Source organism: Oryx dammah, unplaced genomic scaffold (assembly GCF_014754425.2).
Source record: "Oryx dammah isolate SB20612 unplaced genomic scaffold, SCBI_Odam_1.1 HiC_scaffold_10, whole genome shotgun sequence".
NCBI lineage: Eukaryota > Metazoa > Chordata > Mammalia > Artiodactyla > Bovidae > Oryx > Oryx dammah.
The window spans coordinates 80,545,691-80,559,885 of record NW_024070194.1 but is presented as its reverse complement, the minus strand read 5'-3'; the positions used below and the strand labels follow the sequence as shown (position 1 = coordinate 80,559,885).

Below are 14,195 nucleotides of genomic sequence, written 5' to 3'. Positions count from 1 at the left end.
AATTTTGGAAGGAGTAACAAAGAGAAGTAATCAATTACAGCTTTCATCTCTCCTCTTCCAAATAAAGATATAGGGGCTTAAGGAATGCTTGGATTATTTTCTTTTTTTAACAAGACTTCATAAGCTTGTTTGGACAATTAATGGATTTAAGAGCAAGGATCCCGAGTTTGAATTTGCATGCCTTTGTTCACTGTCTCAACGACTCTGGATCAGTAATGTAACTACTCCGTGTCTCTGTCTCCTCGTCTGTAAAAAGTTTCCACTATATAGAATTTGGTGAGATTTAATGAGCTGATACAGACAAAACACTGAGAGCAGCATCTGGATTTAGTAATTTCTCATGTTTTGTTGTTTGGTTGCTAAGTCGTGTCCGACTGTTTGCAGCTGAATGGACTGCAGCATGACAGACACCTCTGTCCTCTACTATGTCCCAGAGTTTGCTCACGTTAGTGTCCATTAAGTCGGTGATGCTATCTAACTATTTAATCCTCTACTGCCCCCTTCTCCTTTTGCCTTCAGTCTTTTGGATCTTTTCCAATGAATCAGCTCTTTGCGTAGGTGGCCAAAGTATTGGAGTTTCAGCTTCAACATCAGTCCTTCCAATGAATATTCAGTGTTGAACTCCTTTAGAATTGACTGGCTTGATCCCCTTGCAGTCCAAGGGACTTTCAAGAGTCTTCTCCAGCACCACAGTTCAAAAGCGTCAGTTCTTCAGCACTCAGCCTTCGTTATGGTCCAGCTCTCACATCTGTACATGATTACTGGAAAAAACCATAGCTTTGACTATACAGATTTTTGTTGGCAAAATGATGTCTCTGCTTTTTAACGCTCTGTCTAGGTTTGTCATAGCTTTCCTTCCAAGGAGCAAGCATTTTTTAAACTTCATGGCTGCAGTCACTGTCCGCAGTGATTTTGGAGTCCAAGAAAATAAAGTCTATCTCTGTTTCTACTTTTTCCTCATCTGTTTGCCATGAAGTGATTGGACTTGACCTTAGTTTTTTGAATGCTGAATTTAAAGCCAGCTTTTACACTTTCCTCTTTCACCCTCATCCAAAGGCTCTTTAGTTCCTGTTGGCTTTCTGCCATTCAGTTCAGTTCAGTCGCTCAGTCATGTCTGACTATTTGTGACCCCCTGAATTGCAGCACACCAGGTCTCCCTGTCCATCACTAACTCTCAGAGTTCACTCAAACTCATGTCCATCAAGTCGGTGATGCCATCCAGCCATCTCATCCTCTGTCATCCCCTTCTCCAACTGCATCGCTCCCAGCATCAGAGTCTTTTCCAATAAGTCAACTCTGCACATGAGGTGGTCAAAGTATTGGAGTTTCAGCTTTAGCATCAGTCCTTCCAAAGAACACCCAGGACTGATCTCCTTTAGAATGGTCTGGTTGGATCTCCTTGCAGTCCATGGGACTCTCAAGAGTCTTCTCCAACACCACAGTTCTGCCATTAGAGTGGTATTATCTGCATATCTAAGTTTGTTGATGTTTCTCCTGGCAATCTTGATTCTAGCCTGTGACTCATCCAGCCTGGCATTTCGCGTGATGTACTCTTGTCTGCATAGACATTAAATAATCAGTGTGACAATATACAACCTTGTCGTGCTCATTAGTTGGTTATTATTACTATTATTAATATTTTGCTTTTTCTGGACCTTTCAAGTGGTTTTGCTTTCTAACCAAACATGTTTTTGAAGGAAGATAACCTAAAGATTGTCATTTTTTTTTCCAGTTAAAAAAATCTTAATGAATATGCCATGTGCTAGTGATTATATTAAGCATGCTTTTTAATTTTCTTTATTCTTTTTTTTTTACTATTAGTATGCTTATGTATATGTTGTCTCTGTGTAACTTCTAAACAGTGAAATATGCTGTGTGAAAAGCAGTAAAGTTGGTTGAGACTGTGCAGAAAATATAACAATTTAATTAAAAAATGTTTAGCCCATGATGTTACTTGGGCACTTAAAATTTATTTTTGGCCCTTCTAGGTACTAGTTAGTTGTTTGTTTTCTTCTCTCTTTTGTTTTTTTATCTTCTTCTGCCCCTCCTTTTCCTCCTTCACAATATCAGTTGTCTACACATATGATTTCACAAGGTTCAGTTTAAACTCAAGGAGAGAAATGTCTCATATACATCTGGAAGTTGGCAGAGAACATGCATTCTTATGGTTGGAGTATTAGCTGCTCTAGTGATGAGTGGGAGACCTGTCCCAAGTGTGCTCTCTCGTTTTAACTTCAGGGCATCCTCTCTGCTGGCTGGTTAGCTCTCCTTGTGACATGATGTCAGCTTCCAACCTGAGAAAAAAAATGCATGCGGATGACAAATGCATGCAGTAGGCAAGTATTAGGTACAGCAGGCAGAAATCTCAGATGGCCCCAGGACCCCCACCCTGGAAACTGTGACCTTGATATCATTTCTGAAATGTGGTTATGTTGGGTGGCATGGTTGACTTTAAGAATGAGGTTTTCTTTGGTGGGTGTGTCCTAGTCAGCTGAGAATCTAGAAGGGACTCAAGATAGTTTCAAGGAGAGAGAGGAATTCCACATGAGGGAGAATCTCCGTTGCTGAACTGGACAATGGTGGGGCCACGTGGCCAGGAGTGTGGGTGGCATCTGGGAGCTGGGCGTGGCCCCTGCTGACAGCCGGCAGGAAGTGCCCTCAGTCTTGTGACTGTAAGGACATGAGATTGGCCAGCAATCTGGAAGTTATTCATTCCTCAAGCTCCAGAAAGGAAGGAAGGCAGCCTAGCAGAGACCTGGATTTTAGCCTTGTAAGGTGTTCAACAGAGAACCCTAAAGCTGGACCCAGACTTCTGACCTACAGGACCACAAGCTACTAAATTGTTGTTTTAAGCCATGAAGTTCGTAACAGTTTTGTGACATAGTCACAGAAAACTAACACACAAGGGAAACCAGACAAAAGAAGGTAGGTGTGTAATTGCAAAGCCATTGCCATTATTTAGAGAAAAATATAACACGTTAAAAATAACCCATAATAAATTCCTATGAAGAACCCCCAGTTAAACATTTTAGAGCCAGTGAGCCACAATAAATGCCAGATCCAAGAGTTGTAACTCTTCTGGGTTTCTCAAGGTGGTCCTTTTAGACTTTGGGAAGGGCAGAGGAATGATGAAGCTGTACCCTTGCTAGACATTTCTTGCATCATGGTGACAGAGAATGTGCTGTCAAGGACGGTGGACACTTTCCTGCCTTCCCTGTCTTCTGCGGTGCTGACTGAGCTTTCACTTGGTTGCGGGGGGGTCACTAACCCAGGGGCGAGAGGGGAGCTGGGGCACATGGGTGAGGGCCACCTGCTGGGGGTGATCCAGAGAGAGGTGCTGGGGGGCCGGGCGGACCCAGGTCTTCTCAGGAGGGCCAGCCACCTCTTGGTTCTGGCTGGAGACTAGCATCCTGGGTCTACATTGCCCAGTCTTCCAGATGTCCAAGTGCAGCTGGGATTCCGAAGATTTATGGGAAATCTCCCCACACGTAACTGTTAGCCATCAGCTCAGATGTTAAAAGGTCACTGTGCCAGATGAAGCCCTCGGCAGCCCCTCCTCCAGCATAGCCCAGAGGAGCCAGTGTGCGCGCAGCATGGAGCGTGAGTGCCAGGGGACAGTGGTTTTGCTCGCTTGGTCACTGTCGTGTCCTAGGGTCAAGCCGCGGGGTGCACGGTACATGCTCGTGGAGTGGCTCAGAGGAGACAGCAGCGTGTTTGTACTCTCTGTGGAGCTATCCAATGTGATCTTACTTTGGTGAAACATGTTTTAAAGATCTGATTGCTTTTTTTTTTTTTAATTGAAGAGTAGTTGACTTAACAACGTACTGTTAGTTTCAGGTGTAAGCAAAGTGATGGACACATACACACACAGATGAGCTATATGTCCTTTTCAGATTACTTTGTGTGGTTGTGGCAACAGTGTCCTTTGGGCCCAGCCGATCCCTCTCTTTTACCTGCAGCTCCACTGAGGCCTCTTCTGGAAGCCATCGACAGTGAGAGGCATCAGAGGAGGAACTGTGCTTTCTGCTCCGTGTGCTGGCCCCGTCCCGGGTGCCTGCCCTGGCTGGCTCCCTTCACCCTCACCCCGACTTCTGAGATAGGTGCTAGCAGTACCTCCCTCTTACAGATGCAGGGTGGGCTCAGAGAGGCGCAGCCAGTTGCTCACAGACCATGCAGCTGGTAGACGGTTGTCTTCGGTTTCCTCTGATGGCCTTCTCTTCGCTTGCCGCTCGGGGTGTGCTGTGGAGCCAGCAGCATCAGCTCCTCCTGGGAGCTTGGTGGAGATGCGGAGTCTATGGTCTCCATGAGAATCCTGTCTCAAACAGAATCTGCTTTTCTACCAGATAACTTTGGCAATTTGTATGTATGGTAAAGTTTCAGAGCTCTAAACTTAGGTTATTCCTGAGCCACTTCTGTGGATTTGGTAAAATCTCTCTTTCATTTGAACTTATTACTCAGCTTTTCCACTTAAACATTTTCACTTAAAAAGAAAAAATAACTGATAAATAACTAGTAACATGATAACATTACTATAGTAAATAGCTATTAGTGTATTTGTTGTGATAGAATTAAGTTCAGTAGAGACTGAAATAATTTTTATATTTAGAGGTTGCATTAATGTGAATGCACTGTACATTCTCTCTCCATGTGTAGTGGTAAAATACCTGTATTTTACATGTAAGCTGTACCTTGAATAAAAACTGTAATAAATTATAAACTATCTCTGTGGGACATGAGTGGGAGTGTGTTTCAGCTGTGGTGCTTTGTAAATGCGGTCACCAAGTCTTCCCCTCCCATGTCCACGCCCTTGAAGCATCAAGCTCCCATCAGGTGATGGGGCTGCCTCTCCATCCTTGGAGTCTGGGCCTGACCACGTGGTTTGCTTTGCCTGCTGCTACGGTAGCACGTGTGACACAGCAGAGGCTCACGCAGGGGGACTCACACTCTTGATGTCCTCACCAACTTGGGATCTTGGTGTGAACCAAAGTAAATGTTTACTGATTAAGTCGCACAGGTTTGAGATGGTTGGTTACACTGTGCAAACTCACTGATATGACAGTGCTCTAACATTCTGTTTGTAACACAGTACTTTCGCATGTCTAATAGCAGATTGGAGTGAGAGAATCTGTTTTGATTGTCTTGCCCAATTACTCTTCACTTGAAAACAAAATTTCAATATTGAATATATTGGAGAGAGCACTGAATGCTAGTCTTTTTGTGTTCAATACATAGATTCATAAAAACAGGCCTCTCAATGTGAGTCTCTTATATTTGTAGGTTTTCTTTTTCTCCTCCACTGAGCAATAAAAATATCACACTTGGCTAAGTTCCCCACTGCTTTGAAATAAGACTGTATCTCAAGCACTGTGGCATCTGCCATTAGTGGTACTTTGCAGGCATATACTCTTCTTTGGCAAAAGAAAAATATAAATGTATTTCCCATCACAATAAATCCCATGGAGAATTATAATAGTCTCTTAAAAATATAAATATTCACCAGTTACTGTTCCCTTGGAGAGTGTAAGTATTTTGTTATTTTTGAAAGAAGCCAACTTTTATTCACTGGCAAACTTACTGAAAGTTAACCATTTTTTAAACTTCAATGAAATGTCATTTATAAAGCATAAAATTCAGCAACTCAAAATGCATGATTCAGTGGTTTTTAGTATATACACAAAGTTATGGAACCATTTTTACAGTCTAATCTCAGAACATTTTCATGACCCCAAAGAGAAATCCCACCCCCTTGAGCGAGTGGTCCCCACCTTCCCTGCCCTTCCAGTCCTGTATAACCACTAACCTGCTCTCTGCATCTGTTCAGTTCGGTTCAGTTCAGTCGCTCAGTTGTGTCCGACTGTGTGACCCCATGGACTGCAGCACGCCAGGCTTCCCTGTCCACCACCAACTCCTGGAGCTTACTAAAACTCATTTCCATCCAGTCGGTGATACCATCCAACCATCTCATCCTCTGGCGTCTCCTTCTCCTCCTGCCTTCAATCTTTCCCAGCATCAGGGTCTTTCCAGTGAGTCAGTTCTTCGCATCAGGTGGCCAAAGTATTGGAGTTTCAACGTCAGTATTAGTCCTTTCAGTGAATATTCAGGACTGATCTCCTTCAGAATGGACTGGTTGGATCCCCTTGCAGTCCTAGGGACTCTCAAGAGTCTTCTCCAACACCACAGTTCAGAAGCATCAATTCTTCGATGCTCAGCTTTCTTTTATAGGCCAACTCTCACATCCATATGTGACTACTGGAAAAACCATAGCTTTGAGTAGACGGACCTTTGTTGGCAAAGTAATGTCTTTGCTTTTTAATATGCTGTCTAGGTTGGTCATAACTGTTCTTCCAAGGAGAAAGCGTCTGTATCTGTGGATTTGCCTGTCCTGGACGTTTCATATACATGCAGTCATACAGTATGTGGCCTTTGTGACTGGTCTGTCATTTAGTATAATATTTTTGTAAGGTGCATTCATGTTGTCGCATGTATTTGTGTTGCATTCTTTTGATTGCTGAATAAAATTTATTGTATAGATATACCACATTAAAAAAATCCATTTCTCAGTTCATGGATTTTGAGATTGTTTCAACCTGTTGGCTATCTTGAATAACGCTACCATGAAAAAATACATCAGATTTTTTTGTATGGACATACATTTTCATTTCTCTTCAGAATTACTGGCCATATGGGGGAAGATCCCTGGAGAAGGGAATGGCTACTCACTCCATTATTCTTGCCTGGAGAATCCCATAGACAGAGGAGCCTGATGGGCTACAGTCCATGGGACCCCGAACAGTCAGTGACTGAGTGACTAACACACGCATACACACACACACAGTCATTCTATGTTTAACAATTTGAGGAATGCCAGACTGTTTTCCAAAGTGACTGCAGCATTTTATATCCCAGAAGTAATGTAGGAGGGTTCTGATTTCTCCAAATTCTCATCAACACTTTTCTTAAACTGTTTTCTGATTAAAGTTATCCTAGTAGCTGTGAATTGGAGAAGGCAATGGCACCCCACTCCAGTACTCTTGCCTGGAAAATCCCATGGACAGAGGAGCCTGGTGGGCTGCAGTCCATGGGGTCACAAAGAGTCAGACATGACTGAGTGATTTCACTTTCATTTTTTACTTTCATGCATTGGAGAAGGCAATGGCAACCCACTCCAGTGTTCTTGCCTGGAGAATCCCAGGGATGGGGGAGCCTGGTGGGCTGCCGTCTATGGGGTCGCACAAAGTCGGACACGACTGAAGTGACTTAGCAGCAGCAGCAGCAGCAGTAGGTGTGAATAAGTATCTCATTGTGGTTTTGACTTAATTTTATATGATGGTTGAGCATTTCTTTATGTATTTGTGTATCTTTTTTGGAGAAATGTCTATTTAAATTATTTACTCATTTTTAAATTGAGTTATTTTTTTATCACTAAATTATAGTTCTTCTTAAAATATTCTGGATATAAGTCTCCTATTAGATATGCAATTTGCAAAAATATTTTTCCATTTTGTGGGTTGTCTTCACCTTCTTGATGGTGACCTCTGAAGCACAGAACTTTTTAATTTGATGATGTCCAACTTACCTAGTTTTTTTCTTTATTGTTTGTACCTTTAGTATTGTTTCTATGAAACCATTGCCTAAATCCGTGGTCACACAGATTTGTTTTTATGTTATATTTACTCCTAAAAGTTTTATAGTTTTAGCTCTTATGTTTACATCTATGATCCAGTTTGCACTATTTTTTTTGTGTATGGTGTGAGGTAGGAGCCACCTTCATTGCTTTGCATGTGGATTTCTAGTTGTCCCAGCACTATTTGTTGAATAGTGCTTTTCAGCAAATATATTCTGTTATATCTTTTTGTTATTATCTTTTAACATTAAAAATATTTTTGTTGTTATCTTTTCCTCTTCAGTGGGCTTACATTCTTTGAAAAATACCTTTTGTTTACACCAGCATTAATAGGATCTGGGATTTGGGGACTTTTTATAACTATTTATTAGGTTTTCTTCTGTGTTATAGAAAACTGTCCTTCTTTTGAAAGACCAAATGCACATGCAGAGACACATAAACCCAGAGATTTGTAGAGGCTGATACACAGACACACGTGCTTACTCATCCATTCAGTCTCTTTACCAAAGACCCCATTTACATCCTTCAGCACCTAGAGTAGTAATATTTGGATGAAAAATTTGGTAGCCCAAGGCTGTGATTCACATATGAGTATAGCACCAAGTCAGTTACAGAGGTTTGTCCATCATATCCCAGTAGCTAAATAGTTCATGACAAACTGTTTATACTGCTTCACCTCTATATAGTTAAGACATTGGGAAACATCGGGTTTCCCAAATGTTGTAATATCCTAGCCATGGACAGAAGTAGAAAGGCTTATGGAATAATGCATCAGGTTTATGCTGGATAGTTACTTAAGGAATTAGAAAAGGAAAGCAAAATGTGTCCAGTATTTAAGTCTCTGGTTACAGAGACTTAAAGACTTGGGCACCTAGTGGTCTCTCAAAATGAAGAGCATGGTATGGCAGAGTTATTAATCAATGAGCTTTTTTGGAACTGAGCTTGTTTCACAGTCCCAGGAGGTAAACAGTTTTAACTTCCCAGCCCTAGGCAGACCATTCAGTTATCATTTGTTTACTGACAATGTGGGAAGTACCTAGTGCGTGATAGGCACTACCTTGGTGCTGGGTGTATACATCTTGGTTCTAATCTTTTCTTTTTTTTTAATGACATAGTTTTCATTTGTGGCTGTATTGGGTTGGCCAAAAATTTGATTGAGTTTTTCCATTCGATGTTACATAAAAGCCTGAATGAACGTTTTGATGAACCTTTCCACCTGGGAGCTAACAGTAGACATCTCCATAAATAGACGATAGTCTTTGCAAAATCCCAGTTCAGATTTTACAGATATCATTTTCCATGTCTGGATTGCCAGTTTTTCTGCCTCTACTTTCTTTCTAGATGGAAATGGACTTCCTCTTCCTTCTGTGTACTTTTAACACCACCAGACCTGTGTCACTCCCCCACTCCACACAACATCTTGGAAAGATCTTGAAGTCTAAATTCAATGTCAAGTCCAAAATCTACATAACAACTTCTTAATGAAGATGATACAAAAAAAATATAAAAAAATATTGACTGTTTGTACACAGGTGCAATTTCATTGTAAATCTTTCCTGTTCAGCACTGCTCTTTGAAAAGTTTCTTAAAATTACTATCAGTTTTACTCTGAATCAGGAAAAGATCATTGTAGCTACTTCTAGAACATTTTGAATATCCTTGTTCAACTGCTGCTTAATTATTTTGGTAGGTCAAGAGGCTGAATTAGAGATCCGCGGCTTAATAGAGTATATAAACCCTGTAGGCTGAGTGTAGCAGTAATATTTCTGATTTGATGATTATGTGTTTTTGTCATCTGTTTAGAAACTGTCACTAATTTATTAATGTCTCTTTCTGATGTGTTTTAAAGAATGCTAGGGGGTTTTATTTTGAAGTTCAGAGATTTCCATGAGAATTCCAGAAGTCCTTTACATTCACTTTTCTCTGTTCTGTGTTGTTCCTTCACAGAGGACAGCACTGCAACTGGACTAAGCAGAAGTCACCTTTAGCCAGACCCAAGCCATCTGGTATGTACTCTGCACATGGTGGGTAAGAATTGATAGTTTTGTTGAGTTCTAGAACTTTCGGTCTATAAAATTATTCCCTTCAGCCACGCGGTTGTCCCATCTGAAATGACTCTCAAAACTGGTTCACAGATGTTTTCTTTGATGTTGTAGAGCACTCATCACCTGGCATTTTCTAGATTCACGTCTATTTATTCTACCAGCTTTGGATGCTTCCTTTTCTGCTAGATTTTCTGCTTGCTGTCTGCACTGACTATTGTGTACATGTAGTAATCACTAAGTTGTGTCTGACTCTTTGTGACCCCATGGACTGTAGCCTGTGAGGTGCCTCTGTCCATGAGATTTCCCAGGCAAGAATGCTGGAGTGGGTTGCCATTTCCTTCAGATATTATTATTAAAGTTACTGTTTTATGTAGTTCTTTCTGAGGAGAAATGTATATGACTTGTTTTTAATCTTACGCACATTTTGTTTAAAAAGATTCTCACAGATGCGAAGTCATTGTCAGCCTGAATCCACCTTCTGTTTTATGGGAGGTACCTAAAAAGATGATGTAATTAACTCCTTCCAGTGTTTCTCTGAAGTTCTGTTTTACAAATATTTAACAAAATGCTAAAATGGAAATCAGAAATGTATATGCACAGTTCTTTTTATTTATAAATGATAAATTGCCCATGCTTTATTCAAGAGCCAGAGTCCTAATGAATGCTGTTTTACAACTCCTTTGGCCAATTGCTATTTTCTTCTTGGTGTTATAAATAAAAAACTTGAATTATATGTCATTTCTTACTTTAAGGGACAAGAAGTAATTTTATAGTGATCACATGAAAAAAAAACCAGCAGATTTATATTTAGAATAAATATAAATTCTTAAATATATAAATATATTCTTTAGCAGGTAAAGAATCTGCCTGCAATGTGGGATACCTGGGTTCCATCCCTGGGTTGGGAAGATCTCCTGGAGAAGGGGACAGCTATCCCCTCCAGTATTCTGGCCTGGAGAATTCCCTGGACTATATAGTGCATGGGGTTGCAAAGAGTCAGACACGACTGAGTGCCTTTCACTTTCACTGATATCACATGTTCTTTGGGCTTCCGTTGTGGCTCCGCTGGTAAAGAATCTGCCTGCAGTGGGGGAGACCTCGGTTTGATTCTTGGGTTGGGAAGATCCCCTGGAGAAAGGATAGGCTACCCAATCCAGTACTCTTGGGCTTCCCTTGTGGTTCAGTTGGTAAAGAATATGCCTGCAATGTGGGAGATTTGGGTTTGATCCCTGGGTTGGGAAGATCCCCTGGAAAAGGGAAAGACTACCCACTCCAGTATTCTCGCCTGTAGAATCCCGTGGACTACAGTGGATTCCAGGCTCTACGGACAGAGAAGCCTGGTGGGCTACAGTCCATGGGGTCGCAAAGAGTCAGACACAACTGAGCGACTTTCACATCACGTCATGTCTATAAGTGAGCTCCAGGTCCCAAGAATTTAAAATCAGTATTATTTTCTTCTCCATGTTTTGTGCCATGTCAGACATTCCATTATCTCCTGGCAGGGCCCATGGCTGATTCTCTTCCAGCCTTTCTGTGAGAGGAGGGAAGACTCATACTACCTGACAAGTTCTTCATACTACCAGATCAGTACTTAACTATGACAGAAGAAGATCAAGAAAGTAGATTCATTATTGAATGTTCCTACTTATTTTTAGTCAAGTGCAGTATATTTTACTGTTCCCCATGGATGATTCATAAATCATGTCTCAGCAGGCACACTCAAGTTGGGAATCTAAATAATTCACTAGAGACTTTAAATCAGTGTGGACAGGATATCTACTTTTTGGTTTCTTTTTAATGTTTTTTTGTTTTTTGTTTTGACTATCTAGTTTCTCGGTACAATCATTGTATTATCCTTAAAAAATAAGTATTGTTCATCATCTGTTTTACATGGTCCCTATGAAGAATTAGGTATTTTGTGAAAAGAAAGACTTAAGAATAAAAAAAAAATAACCTAGAGCTTAGATGTTGTTTGTTCTATATTTTATGATTTCTTGTATATTAAGTGGTATAAATGCCACCCATTTGATTTTACAAAGACTTTAGATGGCATTGAGGCTTCCCTTGTGGCTCAGGTAGTAAAGAGTCTGCCTGCAATGCAGGAGACCTGAGTTCAATCCCTGGGTTGGGAAGATCCCCTGAAGAAGGGAATGGCAACCCACTCCAGTATTCTTGCCTGGAGAATCCCACAGACAGACAAGTCTGGCAGGCTACAGTTCATGGGGGTCACAAAGAGTCGGAGACGACTGAGTGGCTGACACTTCAGACGGCATCGTGCCCTGGGACAGCTAACGTATAACGTGGGCTCCTCTTCCACCCCCAAACCTGATAGGACCTGATTGAACCTGGCGTCTCACTTGTCACCAGGGTTTTGATTGTCATCTTTGTGTTAGGCTTGCCTTTTCCCAGGGAGAAAATTCTTGTGTGTTTCCTGACATCCTCTTCTAAAAGTAAAAGCATTTTACTCTAGCAACATTCAGTTGTTGGCTTTTAATAATGAATTTTTATCCTGAAGTGAAATCTGACACTTTTATAATGTCTTCCCACATTTAAAATTGGAAATATCTGGACTCTGGCATCTGAACTATTCTTGTTTCATCTTGAACACTGGCGTAATTTTGTCATGATTCCAACAGTGGGATGTACATATGTTCTAAGTGGGTTACTTTTTTTTAGGACTATTACATCCACAGTAGGCATTCTGAATATATTTTAATTCCTGTAATGGCAAAAGGTATATTTTATATTTTTCTTATTTAAGTTACATTAGGCTTAGCTTTTCATCAGTGTTAAAATGGAAAGAATTTAAATAAACCAAATGAGATGAATTATCTTCACTCTTAAATTTCTAGCTTCAGAGTGAGTCTTCTTAAAGAGGACTTTATTAGTTTGGTCAAACCAAAAGCTGTGTTCAAGTTTCATGAAAGAAAACAACCCTTGACACTTACTGACATGTTTTGTTTGCATTTCAAAGATATACTATTTGCAAGGCAAAACTTACCTAGTGTTGGGGGTTGCTTTCTTCCTTTTGCAGTGACTTGAAATTGTTTTTATTAAATATTGGTTATGTACAGAATTTATACTATCAGTGTCATGTATGAAGCTCACCAAACTTTAAGCTGACTTTATTTTTACTTCTACTTTTGAGCTTTACACACTACCCTCACCTTGTTCACACCTGGAGAAAAATATGTTGTGCCAAGTTATTAACATCTTTTTTCTAGATCTAAGACCTTTATTCTAGGGCTGCTGCATTGCTCTATAGGAACAAAGAAAGTTCTTGCTTGTTAAATAGTGGTGAGTGCAGCTATTTTAAATACTAAAGTGTTACAGAAACTTATCCGAGGTACAGAAACAAGGATCCGTTACACATTTTCTTGGAGCCTATTCACACATCACGAAAGTCTTGGCTTGGGCGCCCCTGAGCAGACCCGAGATGGGATTTCTGCAGGAATGTTTTATTAGGGCAGCATTCCTGGGAGGATGAGGGGTTGGGGAAGGGAAGGGAGAAGGGAGCCAGACAGGGGAAGGTGTGGGCAGTGTCTCTGCCTCAGCCCAATACCTGGAGGAGCTCTGGAGCACAACTGCTCCAGGAATCTGCTCCTTCTGCTCTAGGCGAGGGAGTTGGCCTTCCCATCTCTGCCTCAGACACCGACTATGGGCTGGTGGCAGAGGAGCTGCAAACCAGGGAGCACTTGACTCTGTATCTGCAGGTGAAGCAGCTCTGGAAGTTGAAGAGTGCTTCTCTTAAGAAATGTGCAGTTGCCATCTTTAGAAGCAAAACGCAAAAGCTGGGAGGTGGGCACACAGGACAGTTAAAAGGTACCAGTGGTATCTGGACAGACCCTGGAGTATCTCCTTTACCTAGTCACATGTTGTCTCACCTAGTTCCTCACTCATCTGGGCATATTCTTCATCCCTTAGGCCATTTCCTGGTGTCAGTTACATTCATTTTCTTGCTTCGAGTTGGTCATGAGCTGCTGCTTCAAACAGCAGAATCTTAAAGTGACTGCAGTGTTGAGAGATACCTAGGTAGGTAGTTTTCAGTAAATAGAGCTGCTACATGTATTAGAGTTAGAAGAAAATAAAAATCCATAATTTCAAAGCTTTCCTTAGATGGTGTCTTCATGGATAACAATTTCAGTGCCTTGGTAAAAGAGGCAGGAATATTCTGTGACTATCTTGTTGGCGTTTATTCTTGCTGGAAACATTTCCAAGCATACATGTTAACATGATGATTTCTCATTCTCGTCTATTTTAACCATCTTTTTAAATTTTATATTTTAGCTTTTGCCTTTCAAAGTATTTTCTTCAACCTTTTATGAAAATATATGGTGTTTCTGAACTGAATTGAAATGATAGTGTTTCCTTTTAGTCAGTTCAGTTGCTTAGTTGTATCCGACTCTTTGTGACCCCATGGACTGCAGCACGCCAGGCTTCCCTGTCCATCACCAACTCCTGGAGCTTGCTCAAACTCATGTCCATCCAGTCGGTGATGCCATCCAACCATCTCATCCTCTGTTGTC

The 14,195-nt window shown here is 41.0% G+C and overlaps 1 protein-coding gene across 7 annotated transcripts in view; it reads left to right on the top strand.

The window, feature by feature from the left end:
• PLCB4 (phospholipase C beta 4) overlaps positions 1–14,195 on the top strand; it is a 478,191-nt gene that overhangs the window by 168,408 nt on the left and 295,588 nt on the right. For all 7 annotated transcript variants that reach the window (XM_040248315.1, XM_040248318.1, XM_040248317.1 and 4 more), the window contains exon 3: positions 9,572–9,630. The gene's annotated coding sequence lies outside the window, so the exon portion shown is untranslated. The remainder of the gene's footprint in view (positions 1–9,571; positions 9,631–14,195) is intronic.